This window comes from Juglans microcarpa x Juglans regia, chromosome 4D (genome assembly GCF_004785595.1).
Source record: "Juglans microcarpa x Juglans regia isolate MS1-56 chromosome 4D, Jm3101_v1.0, whole genome shotgun sequence".
Taxonomy (NCBI): Eukaryota; Viridiplantae; Streptophyta; class Magnoliopsida; order Fagales; family Juglandaceae; genus Juglans; species Juglans microcarpa x Juglans regia.
Genome location: NC_054600.1, coordinates 28,541,813 through 28,556,511, shown reverse-complemented (window position 1 = coordinate 28,556,511; position 14,699 = coordinate 28,541,813). Strand labels below are relative to the sequence as shown.

Sequence of the window (14,699 nt, the reverse complement as noted above, 5' to 3'; positions counted from 1 at the left end):
TCATAGTGGTACTTGGAGGTCACATTTCGCGGTATAGTGGTAGTCATGTACATGAAAATACCAAGATTCGCACTGAAGCGGATGTCACATTTCGCGGTATAGCGGATGTACCTAGCTAGGATATCTGACTTGAGTACTGCAACACAAATATGGCAGAGCAAGTACAAACGATACGAGTAGAAGCAAAGGTTGGATGATATAAATGCAAAGTAGAACGCAAAAGTATAAATTGGCAACCATATTCAACCACACGAACTCCAAGAATGTGACATGGTGATGTTGTGACTTTTTTTCCTTCCAAAGTGACGACGTGTGTTGTTTGTTTTTATAGATGAGATGAGATGAGTTGAAATTAAAATTAGAAATTGAATAAAATATTATTAAAATATATTTTTTTAATATAAATTTTATTTTGAAATTTGAAAAAGTTAAATTATTTATTTTATTTTGTGTGAAAATTTGAAAAAGTTGTAATGATTAGATGAGATGAATTAAGAGGGATTGTGAAAACAAACGATAAGATGAGATAAAATGAATTGAGAGGAGTTGTTAAAATTAGAGAATTACTGTCTAAACAGGAATCCTATAAACATGGTTTTACATTGTCAATGGACAGCTTTGCTGTCCATATTTGTTTCCATACTTGTTTCTATATTTGTTTGCTTGATTTACTCTTCAAAATAATTAGCTTAATATTTGACAGATTGTATAGGGATAGAATTAGCATATCCATCATTCTTTCCATGTATAGAATCCTTTGTACAATTTATATATTAGAGAGAAACCACAAGGCCGAAAATTGAGCTATTTTCACACAATATTTCGACTTATCTTGACATGGTATCAAGAGCCGTCTCCTAGTTTCTTGCCGCCTTCAATTTTTTTTTTTGACACTTTCGGCAATCTCGTTTCGGGTTTGGTGGTTTCGGCACTTTCTGTCGTTGGGTGGCTGTCGATGCAGCCTTCTCTACGTCTTTCAAAAATTTCTGTGGTTGGGTGACTGTCGGAGCAGCCCTCTGGTGGTGCTTCCGGCGTCTCTGTCTTCATAGTTGACGTCACAGCTCTCTGGTGACTTTCGGCTCTGGTTTTCTCGTAGTTGTGACTTTCAGCACGTCTGGTTTTCCCGTGGGCTTCTCGACTTGGTTTGGGTGCAACAACCCTCATGTGGGATTTTTTTTTTCTCACGGCTTGGTCAGTATTTTTTTTTGTGGCTTTCGGCTTCTTTGTTGATTTTTTGGTGACTTCCGAAACTTCCAGTTTATTTTTTGGTTTCAATTGATTTCCATTGCTATTTCTGTTTTTTGCTTTGTCTTGGATTCATTTATTTGTGATGGACTCTGCACCTGTATGTGTCAAGTTTACGGGCACAAACTACTCTACTTGGGCATTTCAGTTTGAACTTTTCCTCAAGGGAAAAGATCTTTGGGGTCATATTGATGGCATGGATGTCGCCCAAACATCCAATCCTGACAAATCCAAAGATCTCACGGCTTCTCCTTCATGGGTTGTACTTGATGCTCGGATTATGTCTTGGCTTCTTGGTTCGGTGGAACCACATATTGTTACCAACTTACGGGCTCATTGCTCCGCTCAATCCATGTGGAATTACTTGAAAAAAGTTTATCATCAAGCTAATGATGCTCGTCGCTTTTAGTTAGAACATGCGATTGCCAAGTTTCAACATGGTAGTCTTTCCATCCAAGACTACTACTCGGCATTTCTAACTCTTTGGCATGAATATACTGACTTGGTTACAGCAGATGTTCCTGTTGCCGCTCTTTCGACTATTCAGACTTTTCACGAGACTAGCCGGCGTGATCAGTTTCTTATGAAACTACGGCCGAAATATGAATATGTTCGCTCCTCTCTACTGAACAGATCACCTGTTCCTTCTCTTGATATTTGTTTTGATGAGTTACTTCACGAAGAACGTCTTAGTACTCAAGCTATTCTGGAGCAATCTCATAGCAGTTCTGGGATGGCAACTGTGGCTTATGCTGCCCAAGGACGAGGATCACCTATGACTTCCAAAAATTTGCAGTATTTCTGTTGCAAGGAATATGGGCATATTGCTGCCAATTGTCCTAAGAAATATTTTTCTTATTGCAAGAAAAAGGATCATATTATCAAAGAATATCGCATCCGCCCACAGAATCGTCAGGCTCAAGCATTCCAGACTTCTGTTACTGTTCCTCCCATAGCGACTTCTATAGCACATGGCTCTTCCTCTGATCTTGCACCTCTTGCAGCAAATTACTGCACACCAGAAATGGTGCAACAAATGCTAATTTCGGCATTATCTGCAATGGGATTTCAAGGTAAAAATTCTACTAGACTCTGGTACATAGACTCGGGTGCTTCTAATCACATGACGAATACTCCCACAACTCTATGTCATGTTCGACCCTATGCTGGTCAATCTACCATTCAGACTACCAACGGCAGTTCTATGCCAATAGTTGCTGTCGGAGATGTCTCTTCTACATTTACTGATGTGTTTCTTGCTCCTCAACTTTCCACGAATCTTATTTCTGTTGATCAATTAGTTGATAACAATTGTGCTGTTAATTTTTCTGGTGATGGTTGTGTTGTGCAGGACCAGGTCATGGGGGAGCCGATCGCGAAGGGACCTAAAGTGGAGCGCTTGTTTCCACTATTTTTACCTATTCCAGCACTTTCTCCAGTTTCTTCTATTAAGTCTTTTACTTGTAATAATGTTCCTGATCTGAGTATGGTGTGGCATCGTCTTTTAGGCCATCCCAATACTCAGATCTTATCTCATGTACTACACTCTGGCTTTATTGGTAATAAAGAACGTTCTTCTTCTTTATCTCTTGAGTGTGATTCTTGTAAACTTGGTAAAAGCAAAACTCTTCCATTTCCTTTGCATGCTAGTAGAGCTTTTCACTGCTTTGATCTTATTCATAGTGATGTTTGGGGACCTTCCCTGGTTAGTTCACATGAAAAATTTAAATACTATGTGACTTTCATTGATGATCATAGCAGATTCACTTGGGTTTATTTTCTTCGCTCTAAATCTGAGGTTTTTCGTACTTTCACCAAGTTTTTAGCGTATGTCGACAATCAATTTTCTGCGACTATTAAGACATTACGCACAGATTCTGGTGGTGAATATTTGTCTATTGAGTTTCAAGTATTCTTGGAGTAGCTGAATGCAAAAATCGCCATCTTCTTGATGTGGTAAGTACTCTCTTGTTAGAATCATCTGTTCCATCCATGTTCTGGGTCGAGGCTCTGAAAACTGCTACTCACTTGATTAATCGTTTACCTTCCCAAGTCTTACACATGGAGTCTCCCTATTTCCGCTTGTTTGCTAAGCAACCTAGTTACGATAATCTCCGTATCTTTGGTTGTGTATGTTTTGTTCATTTACCTCCTCATGAGCGACATAAATTATCTGCTCAATCTGTTAGATGTGCATTCTTGGGATATAATGTGTGTCAAAAGGGATTTGTTTGCTATGATCTTACATTACATCGCACACGCATTTCTAGGAATGTTATTTTTTTTTTAAATCAACATTTCTTTCCTGTGTCTTTTGTGCCCTCTTCTTCTACTGTGGTCCTTCCCTCCTTTGAGCAGCAGTTCTCAGATCTTCATCAAGTCAGTTCTCGCTTTAAACCAGGTATGGTGTATACGAGATGCTCCCGCCCATAGTCTCTTCCGATGGCTCACCCGTTATCTGATCCTAACATGCACCGGAATCAGTCAGTTGCAGCGCCTCCAGAGCCTTTGGTACGTCGCTCTCCTCGAGTGTCTGTACCCCCGGATAGGTATGGGTTCTCTTCTGGCAATTCTATTTCAGCTCTTACTGCTGCATTGTCCAATTTTGATATTCTCACATGCTACTCACATGCTGTCAAGCATGACTGTTGACGACAAGCTATGCAAGAAGAGATTACCGCTCTAGAGGCCAATCACACCTGGGACATTGAGCCTTGTCCTTCCATTATAGTTCCGCTGGGTTGCAAATGGGTTTACTCAATCAAGGTTCGCTCTGATGGCAGTTTGGATCGTTATAAAGCTCGACTTGTTGCCCTTGGGAATAATCAGGAATATGGTGTCAATTATGAGGAGACCTTTGCTCCTGTAGCTAAGATGACCATTGTTCGTACGATCCTAGATCTTGCTACTTCCAATGATTGGTCACTACATTAGATGGATGTCAAGAATGCTTTTCTTCAAGGGGACCTTAAAGAGTGTATTTATATGAAGCCACCCCCGGGATTGTTTCCCTCTCCGACCTCCAATGTGTGTAAACTTCGTCACTCTCTTTATGGTCTCAAACAAGTTCCGAGGGCCTGGTTTGATAAATTTCAAACCACTTTATTACAATTTTCCTTCAAGCAGAACAAGTATGACACTTCATTATTTCTTCGAAAATCAGACATGGGTATTGTTGTTCTTTTGGTTTATGTTTGATGATATTGTGATCACTGGTTCCGATTCTGCTTTACTTGTCCAGCTCAATACTCATCTCTCAAAATCATTTCATATGAAAGATCTAGGGTGTGTCTCACGTATTTTCTTGGTCTTGAGGTGCATCCTAGTCCCTCTGGTATTTCACTCAATCAACATAAATATGCTAGTGATTTGGTGGCTACAGCTGGACTATAGGAAGCTACCTCTGTCGATACTCCCATGGAATTAAATGTCAAGCTTCGCAAAGAGGAGGGTGACTTACTTGCTGATCCCAGTTTATATCGAAAGTTGGTGGGTAGCCTTGTGTATCTCACTATCACTAGACCAGATATTTCTTTTGCTATACAGCAAGTCCGCCAGTTTCTTCAGACTCCTCGTCATCTTCATTTAACTACTGTCCGTAGGATCATACGCTATGTTCAAGGCACTTCTGCCCGTGGCTTATTCTTTCCTGCAGGCAATTCTCCTCGTCTTGCTGCTTATAGCGATGCTGATTGGACTGGTTGTGCTGATACACGTCACTCCATCTCTGGTTGGTGTGTTCTTAGGTGATGTGTTGATCTCCTGGAAGAGTAAGAAGCAAGACAGAGTTTCTAAGCCATCTACCGAATCTAAATACCGAGCGATGTCTCTTGCTTGTTCCGAAATTATTTGGCTTCGAGGTTTGCTTGCTGAGTTAGACTTCTCTGAGACCAATCCTACACCTTTACACACCGATAATACAAGTGCTATGCAGATCACGGCCAATCCTGTCTATCATGAGCGCACAAAGTATATTGAAGTAGATTGTCACTCTATCCGTGAAGCCTTTGAAGCTCGTGTTATCACTCTTCTGCACATTTCTACTGAACTACAAATTGCTGATATCTTTACCAAGGCTCTCACTCGTCATCGACATTGCTTCCTAAGTAGCAAATTGATGCTGGTTGATCAACCCGCATCAATTTGAGGGGGCTGTCAATGGACAGCTTTGCTGTCCGTATTTGTTTCCATACTTGTTTCCATATTTGTTTCCTTGATTTACTCTTCAGAATAATTAGCTTAATATTTGACAGATTGTATAAGGATAGAATTAGCATATCCATCATTCTATCCATGTAGAGAATCGTTTGTACAGTTTATATATTAGAGAGAAACCACAAGGCCGACAATTGGGCTATTTTCACACAATATTTCGACTTATCTTGACATACATGCCAACCTGTCAGTAAATTTTATTTTAGTTAATTTTTTTGTTGTATCAAGACTTGTCAACGTATAACTTACTTTTTGTAAAAACTTTGTATAGACACACTACAAGAATATTGGCTTTTTCCGGCGACTATAATTGCCGAAAATTCAAATAATAGGTAAAGTCGCCAGAAATAAGTAGTTTTTTGAATCTTATAGCAAGCTCAAACTAAATAAGTATGGGTCATTTAGTAGTGCATGAACATGATTGATTCACTAGAGAACATGAAAAACCTTTTTATATGGCTGACTTATTCAGGTTTGGCAAGTGGGATGAGACACAAAATTCTTATTTTATCTCATCTCATCATTACAACTTTTTCAAATTCCAAAGTAACAATAATATTAAAAAATAATATTTTAAACTTTCATCTAAAATAATTTTTATGAATGGGACTAACATGAAAACAAGCCCCAAAGACCACATGGAGTGACTCAAATAAAACGATACCTAGAAAGGACAAGGTAATTAGATAGATAAATGCTCGATAAGCTTCCAGATCATAGAGTTAATCCATAAAGTTCCAAGCTCAAACGAAATGATTCATTGAAGTGCAGTTAAACCACATTAGAGTATAAGTCACATAGAAAGTCTTGTTTGAAGTGCATTAAAACCATCATCTACTACCAAATATTATATAATTAAAGGACTCGTAAAAGTTGAAGTTAATTGAAGTTGATGGTCATGATTATTTTGACACACTATATAAAAAGTTCTTAATATTTTTCTACTTAAAGTTTGTGAGATTCTCAAAATTAACATGGAAAAGAGTAAGGAGGTAGAAATTAAGCCCGAACTTAATTTTTGTTATGAATTACTAAGTGCGTTAGTACTCTAATTTTAAGGCTGCGTTTAGATGTTTAGCTGAATTGTGTGCTTTATGAATAATAGTAAATTGAGATTATAAAGTGAGTTTTGTGGAGTCCATCTAAAATGAATTTAAATGTATTTGAATATTAAAATGAGTTTAGATATATTTATGGAAAGTTGAAAAAGGTTGTAGGTCCCACGTGTAAAGAAGTGTTGAATTGAAAAATGTTGTAAGTCCTACATGTAAAGAGGTTTTGAGTTGAGATGAGTCTAGTAATTTGAGAGTTGAGTGTTTGGATGTTAGACTTAACTTAAAATTAGACTGAACTGAGTTGAACTCAGATGAGTTTAACAACCAAATGAGGCCTAAAAAGTCCGATCCCTTGAATAATGGCTCAATAAATGCTAACTTATGGCTAGTTTGTAAGCGTAATCTCAAGTATGCTCAGATATTTCTTTCCCAAACATTGATCACTCAAATACAAAACATTTCTTAATTTCAAATTTTTAACTTTTTCATCTAATCATTTATCTAATCATTATCCAAATAAAAACCCAATACAAATTTTTCAAACTTCCAATCAAAATACAAGAAAATACAAAATTTTCACATTTCAAAACAAAAAGTTATATTCAAACAAATTTTTAATTTTATAACATTTTTATTCAACTTTCTTCTCTTCCTTCACAAAATCTAATAAAACATCTTAACTCAAACTATTTTACTACTATTCATAGATATTCTAAGTGTCCAAATGAGCCTTTAGTTATTGTGAAATTACCGTTTGTACAAAAATTTAAACTAGTATAAATAAATATATTTTTGTACAACTTAATTAACAAGGTAAAATGTTGTAGAGTCAAAACTCGAACTCAGAAGCTTTACTCTATTACCATATTAAATTACCACATGTTTCAAAAGTTAAAACAGAAGAAGTAGATTTTTATTATTTATGTCCATAACAGTTACATATAATATTTTTTTTCATTTAGAAAATTTAAATATTCCTAAAAATCACATCTCCAATTAGTTTCAATAACATGTTAAGACTTTTGGTTTCGTTTCCCTAGAAAATCATTTGTCTTCCCTAAGGTGGTTCACTTCATTTATCAATCATAAGTAATTGCCCTTAATAAATAAAGTGGTTAACCCTTGCTATTTTTTTATGAATGATATAATGAGCGTAACCCAAAAGTTGTAAGAATAATAAGTAAGGGTCTATAGTCTTGCCTATATAAAGGGCTTGTATTTTTCATTAGACTCACCTAAAAAGTTTTTAAGGCAAAAGACTAGAAGTCCCTTCCCTACGGAAAATCTCTACTCTCTTTTGTAAGTTTTTCAATTCTCAAACCCAAATAGATGGAGGTAAAAGATCTTATAGATCTCTTTATTCTTTTAAGAAGTTTTACAGTTGACATTAGAGCCATACCTTTCAGCTTTGTGTTTGAATTATTAGCCTTTAAATTTTTTTCATATAGTGAGCTTTTGCAATCCAGTTTTGTTCCTTGTTTTATTCTCTTGTTGTTTTATTCTCTTGGCATGATTAATGAATTTTGTCATAATCTATGTCGTAAGAGAGTAGCCGGGTCATGATTTAGAGTACTGCATTTTTCAAAAAAATAAATTTTTGATAACAAAAGTCTTGTCTCGTGTACTGGAACAATGTTATCCATTTAGTCCATGATTTGTGATCCTTTGTTCAAACATTTGTGGACTTGATGAATGAGTCTTTAATAATTTGGAGATGAGCTTGACTTTTGGCTTTTAAGTTTTTGTCTTTGAATTCATATCCGGATGGTTATGTACTCATAAATATATTTAATAGATTTTAAAGGCATGTTTTGACTTTGGACTTAATTTCAAGCTTTATACATATTGATGAGCCTTTGGGCTAGTTTACAGTTAATAGATTTTTACTTATTTTAGTAGATGCCCAATTGTATTTCTTTTGAATAATGAAAGTAATGCTACAACATCCTTATTATTTAAAAGAATACATAAATAAATTTGGAATCTCAATGTAACTAAAACATAAGTTTTAAGGATTTATCCCTACAGGAAAATCTTTAATTTTTGTGATTTAATTAGTATAAGAAAATGATTTTTGGTATTGACGGTAAAATTAATCTTCTGCCTACAGGTGTGCATAGTTTTGTTTGTTAATATTTAAAATATTTTGTCTCGTAAATAAAGATAAGTAAATTTATGTTGTTATGCAGCCTTTTCCCGTTAAAATTTACTTGAATTCATAGCATTAAAATTTTTCTTGGATTTGCAGCTGTTGTTCCACAATCTTAGCTGATGGTGTCTATTTTATTCCAATGCTTGACGGCATTAGTTATTCTGACTGGAAAGATTTGGTTCATTTTACCTTAGGATATATGGACCTTGACTATGCACTCTGTGTGGAGCAACCAACTGCTGCCACGGATAAGGATACACAGGAAGTCATCGCAAATCACCAATGGTGGGAGCGATCTAATCACCTAAGTCTAATGCTCATGAAATCTCGTATGAATAAGAGCATTAGAGGTTCTATTGGTGACTGCGCTACAATTAAGGAATTAATGCAGGCAATTGAGGAACAATTTGTTCGCTCTGACAAGACTTTAGCTAGCACTCTTATCAGACAATTCACTACTAGAGCCTTTGACAGTTCTAAGGGTATGCGTGCATACATTATGAAAATTAAAGACATTATTTCTCAACTTACGGGCTTAAAGATAGACATATCTGAATCGTTCTTGGTCTATTTCATCATTGACTCACTGCCATATGAGTATGGGCCTTTCAAGATCTCTTATAACACATAAGGAAAATTGGTCAGTTACGGATCTTTTGATCATGTGTGTGCAAGAAGAGGAAAGAATGAATCATGATGACCTGAAAATGCAAATATGATCGTGAATGATAAAATTAAGACCGAGAAAGGCCAAGGTGGACCTCAAAAGAAAATGATGCATAATGTGCCATCAAAATCCAATGGATCTAATGGCAAAAAGGTGACCTACTTCCTTTGCAAGAAAGAGGACCATGTAAAGAAGAGCTACATCAAGAATAAACAGTGGCTTAAAAAGAAAGGTAGCACTATCTCTCTTATGTGTCATGAAACTTTTTTCATTGATACTCATAAAAATTCATGGTGGATTGACTCCGGTTCCTCAATTCATATTGTGAATACATTGCAGGGTCTACTATGGCATAAGAGATTGGGACGGGGACGCATCTCTATAGAGAGAATTGAACGGTTAGTAAAATAAGGGATCCTATTTTACTGACTTCAAGAATTGTGTAGACTGTATAAAAGACAAGCAAACCAACAAAAATTCTAAAGGTTCAAGAAGGAGCTCAAGTGATCCACAGATATCTATGGATCATTTCCTACCCCTTGCCTGAATGGTCAAAGATATTTTTATCTTATTTATTGATGACTATTCTAGGTATATGTATATCTATCTTCTGAATGAGAAGGCTCAAGCATTAGATGCTTTCAAAGCCTATAATACAGAAGCAAAGAATCAAAATGAAAAGAAAACAAGATCATAAGATCTGATAGAGGAGGAAAATATTATGGTGAGTACACAGAACAGGGACAAATGAAGGGTCAATTTGCAAATTTCCTTTAGGAGGAAGGCATTGTTACCTAATATTTAATGTCTGGCACACCACAACAAAATGGTGTTGCAAAAAGAATGAATCGTACGCTAATGGATATGATAAGGAGCATGATTAATAAATCTAACATGAAACTTTCCTTGTGAAGTGAAACTCTTAAAACCGCAGTGTATATATTGAATAGGGTTCCATCTAAGTCTGTCTCTAAGACACGTTTCGACTTGTGAAAAGGGTGGAAACCTAACTTAAATCATATATACATATGGGGTTGTCCTGCTGAAGTTTGGATTTATAATCCTAACATAACGAAGTTAGACCCAAGGACAACTAGCAGTTTCTTTATTGGGTATCCAAGTAACTCCAAATGATATATATTTTATTGTCTCAGTCATAGTCCTAAAATTGTCGAATCTAAAAATGCAAGATTTCTTGAGGATGTTGAACCTAGTAGGAGTGTCAATCCTCAAGAGGTCACTTTTGAGAAAACACCTGAACATGCTACTTTGCCTTCTTTTGGAGGAAGAATGGTTGTCTTAAGGCAAAATAAATCACAAGATCATGCGGTGACACCAATTCAAGAACAACATGTCCCTCTAAATGAGGTTCAACCTGAAGTTATTCCTCATTTACAATCTGAGCCAATTGAGTCATCCCCAAATGATGAAGTAGTGGCTCTAAGAAGATCCTCAAGAATATTTAGGCCTGCTATTCCAGATGATTACAGTGTATACCTAACTGAGTCCGATTTTGACGTTGGACTTCCAGAGGACCCAATTACGTTTTCACAAGCCATGAGTGGAGATAAATCTACATTTTAGTTTAATGCCATGAGGAATAAGTTAGAATCCATTTGTAGGAACCAAGTTTGGGATCTCGTCGAATTACTAGAAGGGGCAGCAACAGTTGGTTGCAAATGGGTTTGTAAAACCAAACGAGATTATTCTGATAATGTCAAACGATATAGGGCTAGACTTGTCGCTAAAAGATTCACTCAGAAGAAAGGCATAGATTATCATGAAACCTTCTATCCGGTCTCTAAGAAGAATTCATTAAGGATAATCATGGCCTTAGTAGCTCATTTTGATTTAGAACTCCATCAAATGGATGTGAAAACGGCTTTTCTTAATGGGGAACTTGATGAAGTGGTATACATGAAACAACCTGAGGGTTTTAGTGATGATAGTCAGAAAGTATGCAAGTTGAAGAAGTCTCTTTATAAATTAAAACAAGATTCCCGTCAATGATATTTAAAGTTTCACAAGATTGTTATCTCATACAGTTTTATCGAGAATCTTGTTGATCAATGTATATACCTTAAGGTCAGTGGGAGCAAATACATTTTCCTAGTCCTATATTAGACGATATTCTTCTTGCAAGTAGTGATTTGGGCTTACTTCATGAGACTAAACAATTTATCTCCCAAAACTTTAAAATGAAAGATATGGGTGAAGCCTCTTATGTCATTGACATAGAGATTTACAGAGACAGGAAACAAAGAGTCTTAGGATTGTCTTGAAAGGCCTACATTGAAAAGGTTTTACAGAGATTCGGTATGAAAGATTATAAAGCCTCTGTAGCTCCCATAATCAAAGGTGATAAATTTCATAGAAGTCAATAACCTGAAAATGCATTGGAACAAGAGCAGATGAAAAGTGTGCCTTATGCATCTGCAATGGGTTGCTTGATGTATGCTCAAGTTTGAACCCGTCCAAACATGTCTAGCAGTTGGATTATTGGGATGCTATTAAAGTAACCCAGGCCTCAATATTGGATAGCTGCAAAGAAGGTGATACGATATTTGCAAGGAACCAACGACTACATGCTAACCTGGAGGCATACAGAAAATTTGCAAGTGGTTGGCTATTCAGATTCAGATTTTGCCGGTTGTGTAGACACTAGAAATTCTATTTATGAGTATATCTTTCTTCTTGCTAAAAGAGCTATATCTTGGAAAAGTACGAAACAATCTATAGTTGTGACGCCTACCATGAAGGCTGAATTCATTGTGTGCTATGAAGCAACGACACAAGCCATGTGGTTAAAAAATTTTATTTCTAGTCTTAAAGTTGTCGATTTCATTTAGAGACCAATAAAGATTCTTTGTGATAACACCGCAGCAGTGTTCTTCTCAAAGAACAATAAGAGCGGAAGCGAAGCAGAAGCAAGCATATCGACATAAGTATTTAAATGTGAGAGAGAGCATAAAAAATAATGTGGTGTATATTGAGCACACTAGTACAGATTTGATGGTAGCTGATCCAATAACCAAAGGTTTAGCAGTAAAACAGTTTCAGGGTCATGTGGATCGTATGAGCCTATTTAAAGTGTAATTTCTCTCATATTGCTATATATTCCACAAAAAATAAAGTTCCAAACAAGCATATCGACATAGGTTTTTCAGTTCTCAAACACAAATGGCTAGAGATAAAAAATTCTATAGATCTCTTTATTCTTTATTTTTTATTCTTTTAAGAAGTTTAACATTATAGTGATACAAAAAATTATGTTCCAACTGATGTTCAATGGACTTTTGAATGCACGAGGAATTTTAAAATGATGGCCATAATAATTTTTTAGTAAACCTTCTGACCGGTTGGCCTGCTAAGCCCCTAAAACAGCCACCAATTAGAAGCGGACGCGTACGCATTTCATCTTTATTTTCATGGGACCGCACCTCACCCGATTCTTTATTTTCCCTTCATCTTTGTTCTCTCTTTCATCCAGGAGAACTCCCGCGAATCAGAACCCCCCCTCGCCCCCCCTCGCGACGGTGCTGTGAATACCACCCCTCTCGCGACCGTGGCAAGGAGACGAACAACCCCAGCCCCCTGCAATCGTGGCTTTAGAGACGGACAGCCCCAGTCCCCTCTCGCGACAGATCCAGAAACTCTAGAATGGTTCGATTTTTCTCTCCCTCAAGACTCTTCTTCTTCGATTCTCTCTTCACATCATTCACTACTTTGGGCTAGAACATTCTCCAGATGAAATTGCTACTTACAATTTCAGTAATTATTCTCTAGTTCATTTTACAATTTCAAATATGTTTTACATGAGCAGGGTCTCGGCAGAGATTCCAACGGAAGAGGTGGCTGGGGGTCCGGCGAGATGAGTTGCAGCAGTGGTGCAAACGGACAGAAAAGTCTCGGTGAGATGAATTTCGAAAGGGGCAGTGCAGTGAAAGTGTGAGGTACACGGCAGGGACGAAGAGGAAGAAATTACAATTGTGGCAGGGCTAATCGTGTGTGGCTGCAACTATTTTGCTTTTTGTGTAAATTGTGATGTGGCTGCTTTTGATTTGAGGGAACAGCCAGACCGCTTAGAAGCGGTTCTGATAATTTTTATATAGTTTTAATGTGCTTCTTTCCTTATTTTTAAGTGACTTAGAACTTACGATTCAGACTATATACTAATACAAATGGCCAAAGAGAGTACTACTGATCCTTAACATGCTTCAAGTAACAGAACTTTTTTCCAATTGGTTTTCTGCCCGTGACTTAATAATTTCAAAAGAAGATGTGTTCTCTTTTGTACAACGTATTTTCGTACTAATTTAAAAAAAAAAACGTATATTCGACGTACTACATTCTTCTAAGTAACCTTGCAACATTCAATCTGATCTCTTCCTAGCTCCCTTCCCAACCCCTCCAAAAACCCATAGATCACCTAAAGAGACAAAATGATTATGGTAGGGACTATAGGGCACTACGATCATGATTACGCGCTAGGGGCCAGGAAAAGCATAGCAAGTAGGATTATATATTGTCAATTACTTACGTGGACAAATTATGTCTGGTACTACCACATCTTATGCGCTAGTAAGTTAGTAACACATCATCACGCGAGGAAAAAAAAAAGAAGCGAGGTACTCGCATTAATATTTTATGCTGTTTCCTTTATAAACTTGCGTGAAAGAACCATGAATATTCGTACGGAACTCGTTAGTTGAAATTATGATGACTCTCCGGCTAAAAAAATTGTAAATTATAGTAAAGGACCGATTCTTACAGAGTACCAGTGCATAAAAACTTATATCCCGTCATATAAAATTCGTACATTACCGATCCAAAAAATCCATACATCAATGAAACAAGAAAGGCGAATGCATCGATTAAGATAGAGTTTAAATTCAAGTTAAAGCCATAAAAGAAATGATCTAGCAAGTTAAAAAGCCAACCGTACGTACTAACCACCATACATAAACCGGCAAAAAAATCTCAAAAGATTCGAAGAGAAAGTGCTTTAAAACAGAAAGATTGAGAGAAAGAGTCGAATTACTAACCTGATGGCTGAAGACAACTCTTGCTTTGAAACAAACCCGGTTTTCCTGGATTGTTATCTGAAATATTCAAAAACGAAATAAACAAGACGTAGCACTCTGTAGGACCCGTACACACACAGTACGGAGCTTTTTCAGTGCTCTATTTGCCCGCTAGAAATGTCAGAAATAGAGAGTAGAGTGAGAAACCTTATGAGCAGCCGAGCTAGCTATGGCTAGCAACGTGTCTGGGATAAGATTCTCGGCAGCCAAGCGGATCCAAAATGAAATCGACTCAAGTTCATTCATGTGCTCCAAAGAAAAGGTTCTGCAACGGAGAAAAG

The 14,699-nt window shown here is 36.8% G+C and overlaps 1 long non-coding RNA gene across 2 annotated transcripts in view; it reads right to left on the bottom strand.

Moving 5' to 3' along the window:
• Window positions 1-14,699, bottom strand: part of LOC121260865 — a 39,977-nt gene that overhangs the window by 24,964 nt on the left and 314 nt on the right. For both annotated transcript variants that reach the window (XR_005939800.1, XR_005939801.1), the window contains exons 2-3: window positions 14,566-14,683; window positions 14,380-14,436 (exon numbers count right to left, since the gene is read on the bottom strand). This is a non-coding gene — a long non-coding RNA (uncharacterized LOC121260865). The remainder of the gene's footprint in view (window positions 1-14,379; window positions 14,437-14,565; window positions 14,684-14,699) is intronic.